Source organism: Miscanthus floridulus, chromosome 11 (genome assembly GCF_019320115.1).
Source record: "Miscanthus floridulus cultivar M001 chromosome 11, ASM1932011v1, whole genome shotgun sequence".
Lineage (NCBI taxonomy): Eukaryota > Viridiplantae > Streptophyta > Magnoliopsida > Poales > Poaceae > Miscanthus > Miscanthus floridulus.
The window spans coordinates 86,905,547-86,920,666 of record NC_089590.1 but is presented as its reverse complement, the minus strand read 5'-3'; the positions used below and the strand labels follow the sequence as shown (position 1 = coordinate 86,920,666).

General features: G+C 42.9%; 1 long non-coding RNA gene across 1 annotated transcript; it reads left to right on the top strand.

Moving 5' to 3' along the window:
* Nucleotides 1-14,301: 14,301 nt before the first annotated feature.
* LOC136494508 (uncharacterized) lies at nt 14,302-14,746 on the top strand. Its single transcript, XR_010768617.1, has 3 exons — nt 14,302-14,391; nt 14,475-14,567; nt 14,649-14,746. It is a non-coding gene; the product is annotated as an uncharacterized lncRNA (long non-coding RNA).
* Nucleotides 14,747-15,120: the final 374 nt, after the last annotated feature.

The window sequence follows — 15,120 nt, the reverse complement described above, 5'->3', positions numbered from 1 at the left end:
AGCATGCTTGGGCAAGGGTTGTGGCGGTAGAGTTTGACACTCATGAGCAAAGTGGCCTTCTTGTCCACACTCAAAACATCTCTTTGGCTTTGGCTTTGGCTTTGATTATTGTTGTTGAGCTTGAGCCTTCTTCTTCTCTACACTTGCTACATATCCAATGCCACTTCTATCTATCTTCATGATGGTGTTCATAAGTAGCTCACTTTGCAGGTGCTTGCCTCTAGTAAACTTGCTCAACCCAATCTTGAGATGCTCTTTCTCCAACTTGAGCTTCTTATTTTCTTCCTTTTGAGCATCATCTTTCTTTTCTTCCTTGAGCTTCTTGTTTTCTTCTTTGAGCTTCTCATTATCACTCTTGAGCTTGACATACTTATCATAGTCATTGCACTCAACCACTTGCTTGCCTTTGCTACTAGATCCATGCTCAATGTTCTCATCAATTAAATCATCACATGAAGTAGCTATATCAATCTTGACAACATGGTTAGTAGCATCATGTGGCTCATTTGGTAAAAATTCTTGAGCAATAACAAGAGTATTATGATTAATCTTAAGAGTAGTGTATTCATCTTTTAGCTTGTTGTGGCTAGTGATGAGTTCATTGTGCACCCACTCAAGTTTATCATGTTTATCTTTAAGCTCTTTCTTGGAAGATTTGAGCTCCTTGAGTTTGGATGATATAGCATCATTAGTTTCTCTAAGCTCATCATTAGCCTTTTCCAATGTATCACACTTAGCTAAGAGTGAATCATTTTTAGCATCAAGCTTTTCATTTGTAGCTCTACTCTTTCTAATGATCTTAGTGTATTTTCTTAGTATTTTGACAAGATCATCATAGGTAAGAGAATCATCATCATCGCTATCGCTACCATCATCACTAGCTTGCTCATCATCACTACTATCATCACTCTTAGTTACCTTGCGTTCACCCTTGGCTATAAGGCATAGGTGTGTAGAGGATGATGGCGATAGTGGCGGTGAAGATGCAAGATCAATAGCAATGGCGGCCACCTTCTCATTGTCACTATCATCATCGGATGATCCACTTAATGAATCAATATCCGTGAGCCAATCACCGACAATGTAGGCCTTTCCACTCTTCTTCTTCTTCTTCTTGTGGAAGTCCCTCTTTTTGCCATCTCTCTTCTTGTATGGCTTGTTCTTTTTCTTCTCATCTTCATCTTCATTGCTTGAGTCATCTTTCTTGCCCTTGTTCTTGTTCTTGAACTTGTCTTTCTTGGGCTTTGTGCATTGATGAGCAAGATGGCCAAGTTCGCCATAATTGTAGCAATCCATCTCGGAGATTGGCTTTCTTCTTGAGCTAGTGAAGAACTTCTTCTTGCCATCAAACTTGATGCCACTCTTGTTTAGCTTCTTTAGCATCTTGGTGGTCTTCTTCACCATGAGAGCACGACTTTCTTCATCATCTTCATCACTTGAGCTCTCATACTCAAGTCTTGCTTTGCCCTTATCTTGGCTAGCTTTGAATGCTAAGTCCTTCTCTTTCTTCTTTGTGGAGGATGAGCCATCTTGTGGCGTGATGTGCATGTACATCTCATGAGCATTGATCTTTCCTAAGATTTGTGTCGGTGTAGCGATAGAAGATCACCTTGATGTAGCACGGTCACAATGTGCCCATATTTGTCAATGGGGAGGACACTCAAGATCTTTCTCACAACGTCGGATGGTGACATTTGAGTAAGTCCAAGCCCATTGACTTCCTCTATAAGAACATTTAAACGAGAATACATCTCATTAGCACTTTCTTTGGGAAGCATTTCAAATGAATTTAGTTTTTTAATCACAAGATGATAGCGTTCCTCACGCTCACTCTTGGTTCCCTCATGGAGCGCACAAACGTCCAACCATAGAGCATGGGCGTCTTTGTGGTTCCTTACACGGTTAAACACATCTTTGCAAATGCCTCTAAAGTTGGTGTTTCCAGCATTTGCATTCCATTTTTCATAGTTAACCTCATCGCCTTGTAGGTTAGTAGTATCCTGAGGTTTTGGGAAGCCTTGTGAGGTGGCTCTAAGAATACCAACGTCTAGAGCTTCTAAGTACACCTCCATGCGAATTTTCCAATATGGAAAGTTATCTCCCTCAAAGATAGGAGGAGGTCCATCCCCATGAGACATCTTGCTCTAAGCAGTTAAGCTTAAAAACATGAGCACGAGGCTTCGATACCAATTGAAAGGATCAAGATGCCCAAGAGGGGGGGGTGAATTGGGCTAATTCTAAATTTTCTTGCAATAATCCAATCCTACGGATAGCCCAATTAACTCCTTGTGCCTAGAAAAGTGTTTCTATCAAACTAACGCATAAAGGACTTGCAACCTATGTTTCAAACTTACTCTAGCATGGCAATTCTATGAATGTAAAGACAAGTATTGAATTGCTCAAAGTAAATACTCAAAGTAAATGCTCAAAGTAAAGAGAGAGAGGAACACGGCAAAGTTTTGCCGAGGTATCGAAGAGTCGCCACTCCCCACTAGTCCTCGTTGGAGCACCCGCGCAAGGGTGTAGGTCCCCCTTGATCCGCGCAAGGATCAAGTGCTCTCTATGGGTTGATTCTTCAACACTCCGTCGCGGCGAATCACCCAAAGCTGCTCACAACTTGAGTTGGGTCACCCACAAGCTCCGCCGAGTGATCACCAAGCTCCCAATCACCACCAAGCCGTCTAGGTGATGGCGATCACCAAGAGTAACAAGCACAAACTCTCACTTGACCACGTGAAGCCTAATGAGAAGATGGATGCACACTTGGCTACTCTTGATTCAATAATGAGGCTACTCTCTTAGATTCTCAAATCTCAATCACCTCACTAGGACCTTGCTCTTCTTGGCACTCACAAACGAGTTTCTCAGCTGTGGAATAAGCAAAAGTAACTCCACACACGAGTGGAGCTTCTATTTATAAGGCAGCCTAAAAACGAACTGTTATGAGCTTCTACGGGGTGACCGGACGCTCCGGTCGTATTGACCAGACGCTCCGGTCAGTTTAACCCATGAACCAGTAAAAATGTGTTGACCGGACGCTGGCAGGGTCCGATCACCACTGACCGGACACGTTCGGTCGCATTAAACCCTTACTGGATCCTTATTAGACTCGACCGGACGCTGAACCCTCAGGGTCCGGTCAGTACTGACCAGACGCATCTGGTCGTAGATTCCCTTCTCTGGAACCTTACTGGAGTCGACCGGACGCTACCTTTCAGCGTCCAGTCACTTGACTTCTCCAGCGTCCGGTCGCACCGAACGCAGACTGCTGATCAAATGAACTGACTGGACACTACGGCCAGCGTCCGGTCGCACCGAGGCCAGCGTCCGGTCAGCATTTGACCCTCCATTCACTTCCAACTCTCGATCATATGTGAATGAAGTTTGCTCCAAAAGATCTTAGGCATTCGTAGGAGCTACCTAGAGCTAGTTTTAACAAGTGTGCATCACACCTAACTCACTAGACTTACCTAGGTCAAGCTACCCGTTCATACCCCCCTTAATAGTATGGCCAAAGGAAAAACAAAGTCCTAAACTACTCTAAGTGTCACTCCAACTCCAATCGACACTTAGAACTAGTCATCCTTAACCTTGTCGTCCATCATTTGAAAACCGAAACGATTTCCATCGTAGGGGCATGACAACCTTGATTGCCCAATCGATCTCCATTACCATGACCTAACTTAATTGCCTCTACAAAACACATATTAGTCATAGTAATCTTGTATTGTCATTAATCACCGAAACCCAACTAGGGGCCTAGATGCTTTTAGGATGAAATGCTTGGGGCCTTTGGACCAGAAATATTAGAAAAGAGCAAGAGAGGTCTAGAAAATCTTGAGAGGGTGACAAAAGTATCGAAGAAGACTGTGTATGATGCTGAGAAGGGTTGTTCGACATACTTCACACTGCTACATTTTGTGCTTGAGCTACTCATCCTGAAGGCTAAGTACGGCTGGTCGGACTGCAGTTTCGATGATCTGTTGTGCCTCATGTCACGGTTGCTCCCACGACCGAACACAGTTCCCATCAACACATACCAAGCGAAGAAGGTTATAAGTCCACTCACATTGGGGGTTGAAAAAATCCATGCATGCCCCAACCACTGTATCCTTTTTCGGCGTGGCACACCGTTCGAGACTTTAGATACATGTCCTAGGTGTGGGGCTAGTCGGTACAAGAACAATGACCTTCAAAGTGGGGTGGAAGCCTCCACAGGAAAGAGGAAGAAGGGTGGGAAGAAGGTGGTGCAAGAATCTCAGCCCCTAGAGGAAACTCCATTAGGCAATGATGCAAATAAGAGAAGAATTCCTACCCTGGTTATGTGGTACTTGCCAGTGACCGACCGCTTGAGGCGTATATTCCTAAACCCTAAGGAAACCGCACTGATGACATGGTGGGATGATGAGCGCAAGGTGGATGATGATACGATCGCACACCCGACTGATTGTAGCCAGTGGCAAGCGTTCGATGCCAAGTACAAAGCAGAATTCAGTGATGACCCACGGAATGTACGATTCGGCTTGAGCACCGATGGAATGAATCTCTTCAATGAGAGGATGACCGACCACAGCACATGGCCAGTCATCTTGACCATGTACAACCTCCCAACGTATTTGTGTCAGAAGAGGAAGTACCTTCTCCTCACCATTCTTATCTCCATCCCCAAACAACCAGGCATTGATATAGATGTGTTCTTGGAGCCTCTGATGCAAGAAATGGAGAGGCTATGGAGGTATGGGGAGCCGATGTACGATGCGTTCCAGCGGAAGGACTTCATATGCAAAGCAATAATATTTGTTACTACCAATGATTACCCCATGCTGTTTGCCCTATCTGGATAGTTCAAAGACAAGACTGGATGCTTAGTCTGTTTAGATGGTACTAAATGGGTGTTTCTAGATGGATCCAGGAAGATAGTTTACATAAGGAACCGGCGCTTCTTAAAGACAGGTCACAAGTACCATGGCAAATTGTACCTAAGATACTATGGCAACATCCCGGAGGATGAACCCCCTCTAGAGAGACGTCATAATGGAGAACATGTGTTCAGAATGGTCCAAAACATACACGTCGTCTATGGAAAGAAGAATCCAGATGGAACGATCAGAGATAGAAGCACACCTCCCATCGAAGGCGTACCATGCAAGAAGCAATCGATCTTCTTTTAGTACCTGCCTTATTGGCCAAACTTGGAGGTCCCCCATGCCATTGATGTGATGCATGTGCAGAAGAATGTCTTTGAGAGTCTCATGGCTACCTTGATAGACACGGGCAAGTTAAAGGATGGTCTCAGATCATGGAAAGACATGGTGCAGCTGAACGTGATACGGGAGCTTTGGCCGGTACAGCAAGATAATGGCAAGTACAGTCTTCCCGTGGCTAGCTTCAACCTAACCCTAGAGGAGAGGAGAGCTATATGCAATTTCCTTAGGGGGTCAGAGTGCCGGCTGGGTTTTCGGCGAACCCGAAGAAGCTAGTGTCGATGAAGGACCTATCATTAACATACTGCAAGGCTCACGATTGTCATGTGATGCTGACAGTGTTCCTACCAATTGCAATCAGGGCTATAAAGCAAGAGTTCCTAAAGATGGCCATCACCCATATGTGCTACTTCTTTTCAAAGATCTCACAGAAGACGATTCGCAGGCAAGAGCTGAGTGACCTACATGAATTCATGGTGGAGACCTAGAACCAGCTAGAGATGTGTTTACCTCTCATTTTTTTTATTTAATGGTACATCTCATGATTCACCTGGTTTATCAGATCGAGGCGCTGGGCCCTAGCTTCTTGCATGAAATGTGGTCCTATGAGTGGTTCATGTCGGTTCTAAGCAGATACGTGCATAACTGAACACACCCAGAGGGCTCCATGATAGAGGGTTACAATTCCAAAGAAGTCATCGAGTGCTGCCAAGAGTGGCTAAAAGTACAGAGAGAGATTGGTAATCCCGATTCTCGTCATAAGGGAAGGCTAGCTAGGAAGGGCACAAGTGGTAGGAAAGTGTTCCTCGACAATGATTACAGAGAGGTGAGTCGGGCGCATTACAATGTCTTGCATAGTATGGCGGTGATGCAACCGTACATTGATGAACACATGGCTATCATTATGGCCGAGAGGAATGGCCGTTCAGATGATTGGGTCATGAAACAGCATAAGCAACGCCTAACATCATGGTTGAAGGACCAGAACATACAGCCTGGAGAAATCATAGATTCTATTACCATCAGTCGGTTGGCGGCTGGGCCATCGAAACAGGTGACGTCTTGGAATGCTTATGACATCAATGGGTACACATACTATACCGACACAAAGGACAGGAAATTTGTGAATCAGAACAGCAGCGTCCGAATAGAGGCTCTCGACAGAGTGGGGCAAAAGGTCCTATACTTTGGCATAATTGAAGATATATGGGAACTTGACTATGGAAGGGATATAAAGGTGGCCCTGTTTCAATGCCGCTGGTTCAAGCAACATCAATTCAATGAGATCGGACAGAGAGTCATCGACCTCCGAAATGTAGGCTACCGGGATGACCCTTGGGTGCTTGCTGAACGTGTCGCGCAAGTCTTCTATATGCCCGACCCACAAAGTAACCTCCCCTCAAAGAAGAAGACAAAGCACGTGGTGGCCTCCAGGAAATAACATATCATCGGAGTTGATGGTGTGGACGATGTTGAAGCTTACAATAAGTACGATGAGATGCCGCTATTCACAGACTTTTGTAAGAAGATCGAGGCTGTGGAAAAGAACCTACCCAAAGATGTATTGCCATGGGAACGAAAAGGTGTCAAGGGGAAAATTGTCACGATGGGCTAGCTAGTTTATGTAAGTGTGTTAGTGTTTGTAAGACTATATTCATGTATATGTGTGTGAGACTACATTTATGTATGTGTGTGTGAGACTACATTCATGTATGTGTGTGTGAGACTACATTCATGTATGTGAGACTATATTTATGTATGTGTGTTTGAAACTACATTTATGTGTGTGTGTTTAAGACTACATTCACGTATGTTTGTGTGAACAATGTGTACTAAGAATTTATCAAAATATGAAATTACCAAAATAAAAGTTGTAGATCTCCATAAGTTATTCAACTTTGGTATTCATTACTTTTCAGTTGAAATGATTTAGGGGTCCAAATTATGGTTTCAACTTGTCTTTTTTTAAATTTCAAAATTTGAAAGGTTCAAATTTAGTCAAATGATAAGATAACCAAAATAAAAGTTGTAGATCTTGATGAGTTGAACAACTTTGTATTCATCACTTTTACATCTGAAATCATTTAGGGTTTGAAAATTTGGTTTGAACTTGTCAAATTTCAAATTTTAAAATGTGTAAAACATTTCACATCTAAGTTTGATCAAACTTAAATGCTGAAGCATGATTTTAGAAATTTTTAGGAAAAAAACCATCATATTTGGAGTTAGTATGAGGGAGAACAACTAGTTACAAAGTTTACCCACAGATTAAAAAGAGAAATCACACTGTTCTAGAAGATCCTTACATGATCATAGTGAACAGTGTGATTTCTTTTTTTAATCTATAGGTCAACTTTGTAACTAGTTTTTCTTCCTCATACTAACTCCAAATCTGATGATTTTTTTTCTAAAATTTTCTAAAATCATTCTCTATCAATTTATTTTGTTGGTTTTGTCAATATATACATATGAAAAGTTTGAGCAATTTAAAATTTGAATTTCAAAAAAATGCAACTTCAGACAAGATTTTGATACCCCAAATGATTTCAGCTGAAAAAGTGATAAATATCAAAGTTGAATAACTCATCAAGATCTACAACTTTTGTATTGGTAATTTCTTCTTATGACAAAGTGGTAATGACATTATTCACAAATGTGACACATCTCTCATAAGGTTTTATAAACTATGAGACATGTGTAAGATTAGTGAACAATGTGTGCTAAGAATTTGTCAAATGAAGAAATGACCAAAATAAAAGTTGTACATATTCATGAGTTGAACAACTTTGGTATTCGTCACTTTTTATGTTGAAATCAATTTGGGTCTCAAATTTTGGTTCGAACTTGTCGTTTTTTAAAATTTCAAATTTGAAAGGTTCCAATTTTGTCAAATGACAAGATGACTAAAATAAGTTGCAGACATTAATGAGTTGAACAACTTTGGTATTCATCACTTTTTATGTTGAAATCATTTTGGATCTCAAATTTTGGTTCGAACTTGTCATTTTTTAAAATTTCAAATTTGAAAGGTTCAAATTTTATCAAATGACAAGATGACCAAAATAAAAGTTGTGGATCTTCATGACCTCTACAACTTTGATGTTTATCAAATTTTCATTTGAGATCATTTGGTGTCTCAAAATTATTTTAGTAGTTTTGATTTTAATTTTTTAAAATTTAAAATTTTTTGCCATTTTTAAAGGTTCAATTTTGCAATTTTAAACTGTTGTAGTTGTTTTAGTTATTGTATATGTAAATATATCTATAAAAATAATTATAAAATTTTGTACTGTATTATTTATTATTTACATGAGAATAATTCATTTTGATTTAGAATTTTGAAAAAAAAATCAACTGTAGGGGCGGCTTATAACCTCAGCCGCCCCTACAATGGCTCGGAGGTATATTACAGTGACCGTCGCTGTGGGCACTAAGTGTTGGGCGAAATCGGGCTGTGGACGCCGTCAGGCTGCCCAATTTCGTCGTCGGCGCCGCCTGCACCGCCGCACCAGCACCGTCGTCGCCTACCCCTCCCTGACCCCTCCACCGCCCCCTCCACCGTCTCCCTGACCCCAACCGCCGCCCCCGCCCCATCCACCGCCGTTCCCCAGGCCGCGACGGCGGCTAGGATTTGGGAGCGCTCGCCTGCGGCCGGCTGCCTCGTCTCGGACCTTGACCTAGACCTCCGTCCTTGCCGGGCCGGCTAGGGTTTGGGAGCGCTCCTCGGCGTGGCCCGTCCGTTTGCTCCCACGGCGCGTGGCTAGGGTTCGTCGTGCGGCTGCCCCCGCCCCATCCTCACCATCCTCTCCGACCTCGACGCCCCATGGCGTGTGGCTAGGGTTCGTCGTGCAGCTGCCGGTGCCTCGTCCTTGCCGTCCTCTCCGACCTCGACCTCCTCGAGCACTCCCTCTCTGAACCCCCTTGGTATGCCCCAAACCATCGCCCCTTGGTCCAAATTTGGTGCAGTTACAAAATGCTGTTCTTTTTTCCAACTAATTAATACAGGTACAAGGTAAGATTACTATGACTCTTACCAATGTTTCAGCATAAGCGCTATTTCTTGTTGCTTTCTATGTTAGCCATTAGATTATACATGAGGGTCGAAATTAACCTTTTGTTCTGCAGATCTCTATTGTAAGCTGCTACCTAGCGAGCACCAAATTAAAAATAGCTAAAGGACATCGACATATAGATGTTTCTATTTATTATTCATGACAATAGCATTTCGCATTTTACTTATCAAATTATGTTCCTGGTTTTAGTCAATGCCTGGAGTAGAACAGACTAATAAAGGGCAAGATGTTAGCATTTTCTCCTTAGAAGAATGTTTCAGGGATTAGTGTTCATGGATACCTATAAGAAATTCTAACTATTGTTTCGGTTGCTGTGACACCCAAATTCAAAAGGTTTGGACGGTACCACTTGGGTTCCAGAATGCTCATTGTGCAAGGCGTGCTCTGCACTGCCTCTACTCATGCATCTTGTTCCCTTGCATAGGGTGATAACAAAGTTACATTTCACCTTGCTATCCCTCTCTATTTGAACACTTCTTAAATCAGTTCTGCATCAAATGATATATCTATGTATATATTTGGGTATCACTTTTACCTAATCTCCACACCATGAACCAAACTTTTGTCTGTATATACTTGTCTACAACTTTTATCCAATTTCCACTCTATGAACTAAACAATAATTTCCTAAGGCTCTGTATATTTTGTTTATGCATAGTTTTGGGCATGTTATTGTATCATATAATATGGTATTATGATACAAGCTTTAGTAATACATTATGAAGCTTCTGTTATTATGATGTGGCATGTCACCTTCATATTGCGGTTTGAAAGATGGATTTAACTTGAGATACTCAAATACATTATGATGCTTCTGTTATTATGATGTGGCATGTCGTCACTTCTATTTTCTAAAATAGTGGGATGCTTCTATTATTATGGCATGTCAACACTCTACTATATAGTGTAGGGGTCTTGCAAACACGTGGCAACAGTCTGTTCAGCATATGATGAAATTCTCCTATACATGACATGGATTATGAGCTGATGATCAACACTTGTGAGGAACTTGGCATCATCCCCTTAGCTCTTTGTGATGAAATTCTCCCCTCCTCTGTTATGATGCCATAGAAGCTCCAAGTGTATGATCAAAGTACCTGAATATAGGACTGCTGTGTGTCTAAAAAAGCAGTTTAAATTAGTTATGATGTATCTTCTATTATGGATAAGTGGATTTTAAAGGGCTGTGGGTGTCATGTTCTACATTTTCATCTCTGGCAGAAATGATGAACTGTACCATCTTGTAGTAGGCATATATTTGTCTATGTCCATCCTTATAGTCCATCTTGTTTGAGTCATACAGCATATGCAGTGGTTGGCCTAACTGTGAATTTTTTGCTTATCTTTTCTTCTGTCCATCTTGTTTGAGTCATACAGCATATGCAGTGGGCTAGTCCTGCTTTCTCTTTGTTTGACTACTACTACTACAAGTACTACTACTACTACAAGTACTACTACTACTAGTAGTACTACTACAAGTACTACTACTACTACTACTACTACTACTACTAGTACTAGTACTAGTACTACTACTTGTACTACTAGTACTACTACTTCTACCACTAGTACTACTACTTATACTACTTATACTACTTTTTTTCTTGCATCTCTTAGAACAAGGCATGAAATGTCGCGAACATCAAAGAGTGCATCCCGATGCCCCGTGAATGATGAGCAGCCATCCCATGGAGAGCAAGACTAGATGACCAGCTTACTCAGAAGCAGTTCGATAATGAGTTAGAAAAGGGTCTAGAAGTGATGCTTACTCAGGAGGACCTTGTCGATGATGAGGATCTAGTGGGGGAGCCTAGGGAAGAGAAGGCGGAGAGGATGCCCAAGGCGAAGAAGGGGATGAGGATGAGGATGACGACACCTCATCAGGGGGATATGTAAGTCTCGAGGATCCTTTCCCACGAGAACCCAGATAGAGGCCAACGGAGGATAAGTTGGACAAGGATTTTGATTCGAACGACGAGGTACGGATAAAGCCTTAGTAGCTTCTAAATTTGGCTAATGCTATGGCTATATGTTACCTCTGTTAACACTTTTGACCTGCCGTATACACAGGTCGTCCCTACTCAACCTCTAAAAAGACGACATCGGCCTCCGGCTCGTCTTGCCGGACAATACGTAGCGGGGCAAAGGAGATTAGAGGAAGGAGCCACAGATACTCACAATGAGGCCTCCGCTCCACAACCTCAGGACACAACCACAACTAAGACTGCCCAGCCAAAGAGGAAATGAGGGGGGATTAGAAAGCCAAACCAATATCACGACAAGGCATGCTATGTGATAACGGAGGTCGGGCCAAACGGGCAGATCCTTGAGCCATATACATACAGGGTGAAATTCCATAATCACATCAGGTTTGTAGTTAGAGATAAGTTGAACCCAGCTATCCATGGCTGGAATCTTGTACCTATGAGCCAAAAGGTAGACCTATGGGAGAAGCTGAAGCAGAACTTCAGGTTTCCGGAGGGAACACACGAGTTGGTATAAGAAAATGCTTTTAAGATAATGGGGCAGAGCTTCCGACGTTGGCGGTCGGATCTGAACAAGAACTTTATCCAATAGAAGTTAACTCCTTTCCATGAGTATGGCAACATAACTCCTAGTCAATGGGAGGAGCTCATGGCTGAGAAGACTTCAGAGGCATCATTGGCCCTCAGTGCCCGTAACAGCGAGCAGGCGAAGAAGAACCAACACTACCCTTGTCTAGGCCTTAGTGGCTACGCTGGCAAGCAAGAGGTCTTTAGGAAGATGGATGCAGAGGCCGAAGCTGCCGGGAATACGGAAGTGCTAAAGTTGAAGCCATGCCTCAAACAGTGGATATACACGAGGAGTGTGGATTCATCCGGTAGTAGCCTCAAGTTTGCTAAGCCGGAGACTGGAGAGGTAGTATCAAAGATACTGAAACTTGCTAAAGACAAGGAGAAAGGGCACATTCAACCCTTCCAGAGAGAGGGACGAGCTTATCGTTGCCTTGGGAAACCCCGAGCACATAGGACGCACCAGGAGGCTAGGGAAGAGGATGTCCTAGAAGCACGGATTCATAGAGGAGAGGCACATGTACACAAAACATGGCAGAGACCGAAAGTCTAATCTTGAGCGCCAAGTGAAGGCTCTAGTTGAAAAGATGTTGGTGGAGAAAGGACTATCTACGATGGAGCCACATACACTAATGAGGCCGCCCAGAGAACTGGCGGCAGTTGGCAGCCCTCCGGATGTTCCTAGCAGTCAAGGTTCCAATGCAACCAGAACCCCCGTCGATCGCATACGGGCGCCAACCAGTTGCAAATTGGTGGTTTCGATGGACAGGCAAAACGTGATCATTGAGGTGGCAACGGGCGTCTACATCCTCCGGGCGGCACGTGGCACAATAGGGACATCCCGTAGGACTACACTCGGGTCGAGGTGCATACCGTGAAGCCCGAGTTCATGACTTGGAAGATAGAACACCCTACTCCCGAGGGGCTCGTGTTACTCGGAGACATCATGAACCAGTTCATCCTCTGGCACAGACGGGACATTGTATTGACCGAGTCTTCGCCAACTTCGACTGAAGTTCATCCTCTGGAGTGACCCGTCGAGGACGGGGAGGTATACTCACTGGCCCATGACCATGACCACCACACGCTAGAGACTTCTCCACCTCGTACCGAGCAAGGGCATGATGACATGCCACATCCTTCTCCACCTCGTACCGAGCATGGGCATGATGACATGCCACGTCCTTCTCTAGCTCGTACCGTGCAAAGGCATGATGAGATGCAACATCCTTCTCAACAGGCGTAGTCGATACATGAACAACAAGTGTCTCATGAACAACAATTGCCTCATGAACAGCCGATACGTGAAGAACAAGTGGCCCCTGGAGCAGGTGATGCACAAGTTGACAAGGACGTGCTCGAATGGGAAGCTCAAAACAAAATCCCAATCAAGATAAGGCCATCGTATGGGGTATTAATGACGTCTCGTCGGTGCACAAGTGGATGGCCCATGACCAGTTCAAGCCTAAGAACCAAGTAAAAGAATTCAGAGCACCAGCTTCTGAGGAGGGCACCACTAGCAAACTGCACAAAGGGTTTAACAAGTATCCAGCTATTGATAACCTCAAATGGTCAAATCATTGCCCGGATAAATATGAAAAAGGCAAGAACTTTCTACCAAACCGAGTCATACAGTGCTTGCCACGTGGAATAAGAAAGTTCCACGATTGGTACTTGCGTGCTCAGATAACAGAACTAGAAATCTTATAAGCATGGATCCCTGCCGGCACATTTGGAGCCCTAGGTGGGAAAATTGCCGTTGAGTGTAAGGATATCAAGGCATGCTTCCATCTCAGACGAATGGAAATGAATCTAATTCGTATGTGGTGCCTGTAAGTCCTTGTTCTCTCGATATGATATGAATGTAATCTTTTGATTTTGTTGTAACTAACCCACGCCATGATTTGTAGAATGCAAGCGGACTTTGTGAGAAAGAGGCTAGCTCTGAAACACAGGTATATAGACCCTTCACCTATAGCATCAACAAATTTTAATTACCATAAAGAGTGGGAACTGATTGCAAAGAACTAGGAGCTAGAAAGACACTTAAGGAGAAAGAGGACATCAGAAACAAGAAAATATTGGAAGAGTCCCTCAAGGTTGCGGCATACATTGCCCTATGTTTTAAAAATCTCCAACAACACGATACTATATGGATACCATACCACTTCAAGTAAGTTCGACTGTATACTTAGCTTTGTTCAATATATTTTGTTCGATGCAAAAGAGCTTATGTGTTCCTTCTATGACTAAATTCATGCAGCGATCACTGGATTTGCATAGGCGTCTGGCTCTCACATAGCATGGCATGGGTCTTTGATTTAGCGGATTTCTCAGTCGAGACATACAAAGACTTCATAGCTATTGTCAAGACGTATACATATCGACAATCCTCATTTTAGCTACTATGTTTGTATACATACTTGTAAGGTTCAATGTGGGATACTAACAAGTTGCATTTGCTAAAACCATTGGAACAGGGCATTCAGGCACTATGTCTAGGAACATAAGGGGAGGCATCATCCAAATAGGAAGGAAAAGTTGTATGTCAAAACTCTATGTGCGGTAAGTGTCATTTACTTTGGTACTCCATATATTACGTGTCTGTCAATAGCATTACTTAACATCACCATATGCAAAACACACAGTGCCCCAAGCAGAAGCCTGGGAGTCTACATTGTGGATACTACACATGTATTATGATGAGTACCATCGGTGGCTACAACAGAAACCCCAATCTGGTAAGTTTGAACCTCTTCGCTCGTAATATGAAAAGTTCGCATATGTTGTGATATAGTAAACCTAAACTTGTTCTCTTGTAGTTGGAGAAAGATAAAGACACGAGAAGGAACCCATACAAGGATGACGAGCTCTTAGAGATAGTCGGCGACCTTTGCAACTTCATAATGGACCAGATTGTGTACCATAAAGGCACACTTAGGTAGTAATCCTCTATACCAACACCTTCGTGAGACTGATAGGCTAGCCCTAGGCCGTTGATGACAATGTGGACTTGTGGTATGGTTTGGATCAGACTTTGGAACGGTTTGGACTTTGTTTTGCATGTGGACTTGTGGATTTCTTAATGGACTATGTTATAATGATGGACTTCATAATGGACTATGTTGTAATGATGGATTTTTGTGAATTATGACTTGTGATGATGTTCTAAATAATGGTCTTGTGTTTGTGGATGTATATATGTATATTTGTGGCGGTCAGATTCGAATTTGAATTATATATATATATATATATGTGTGTGTGTGTGTGGTTAGATTTGAATTTGAATTATTT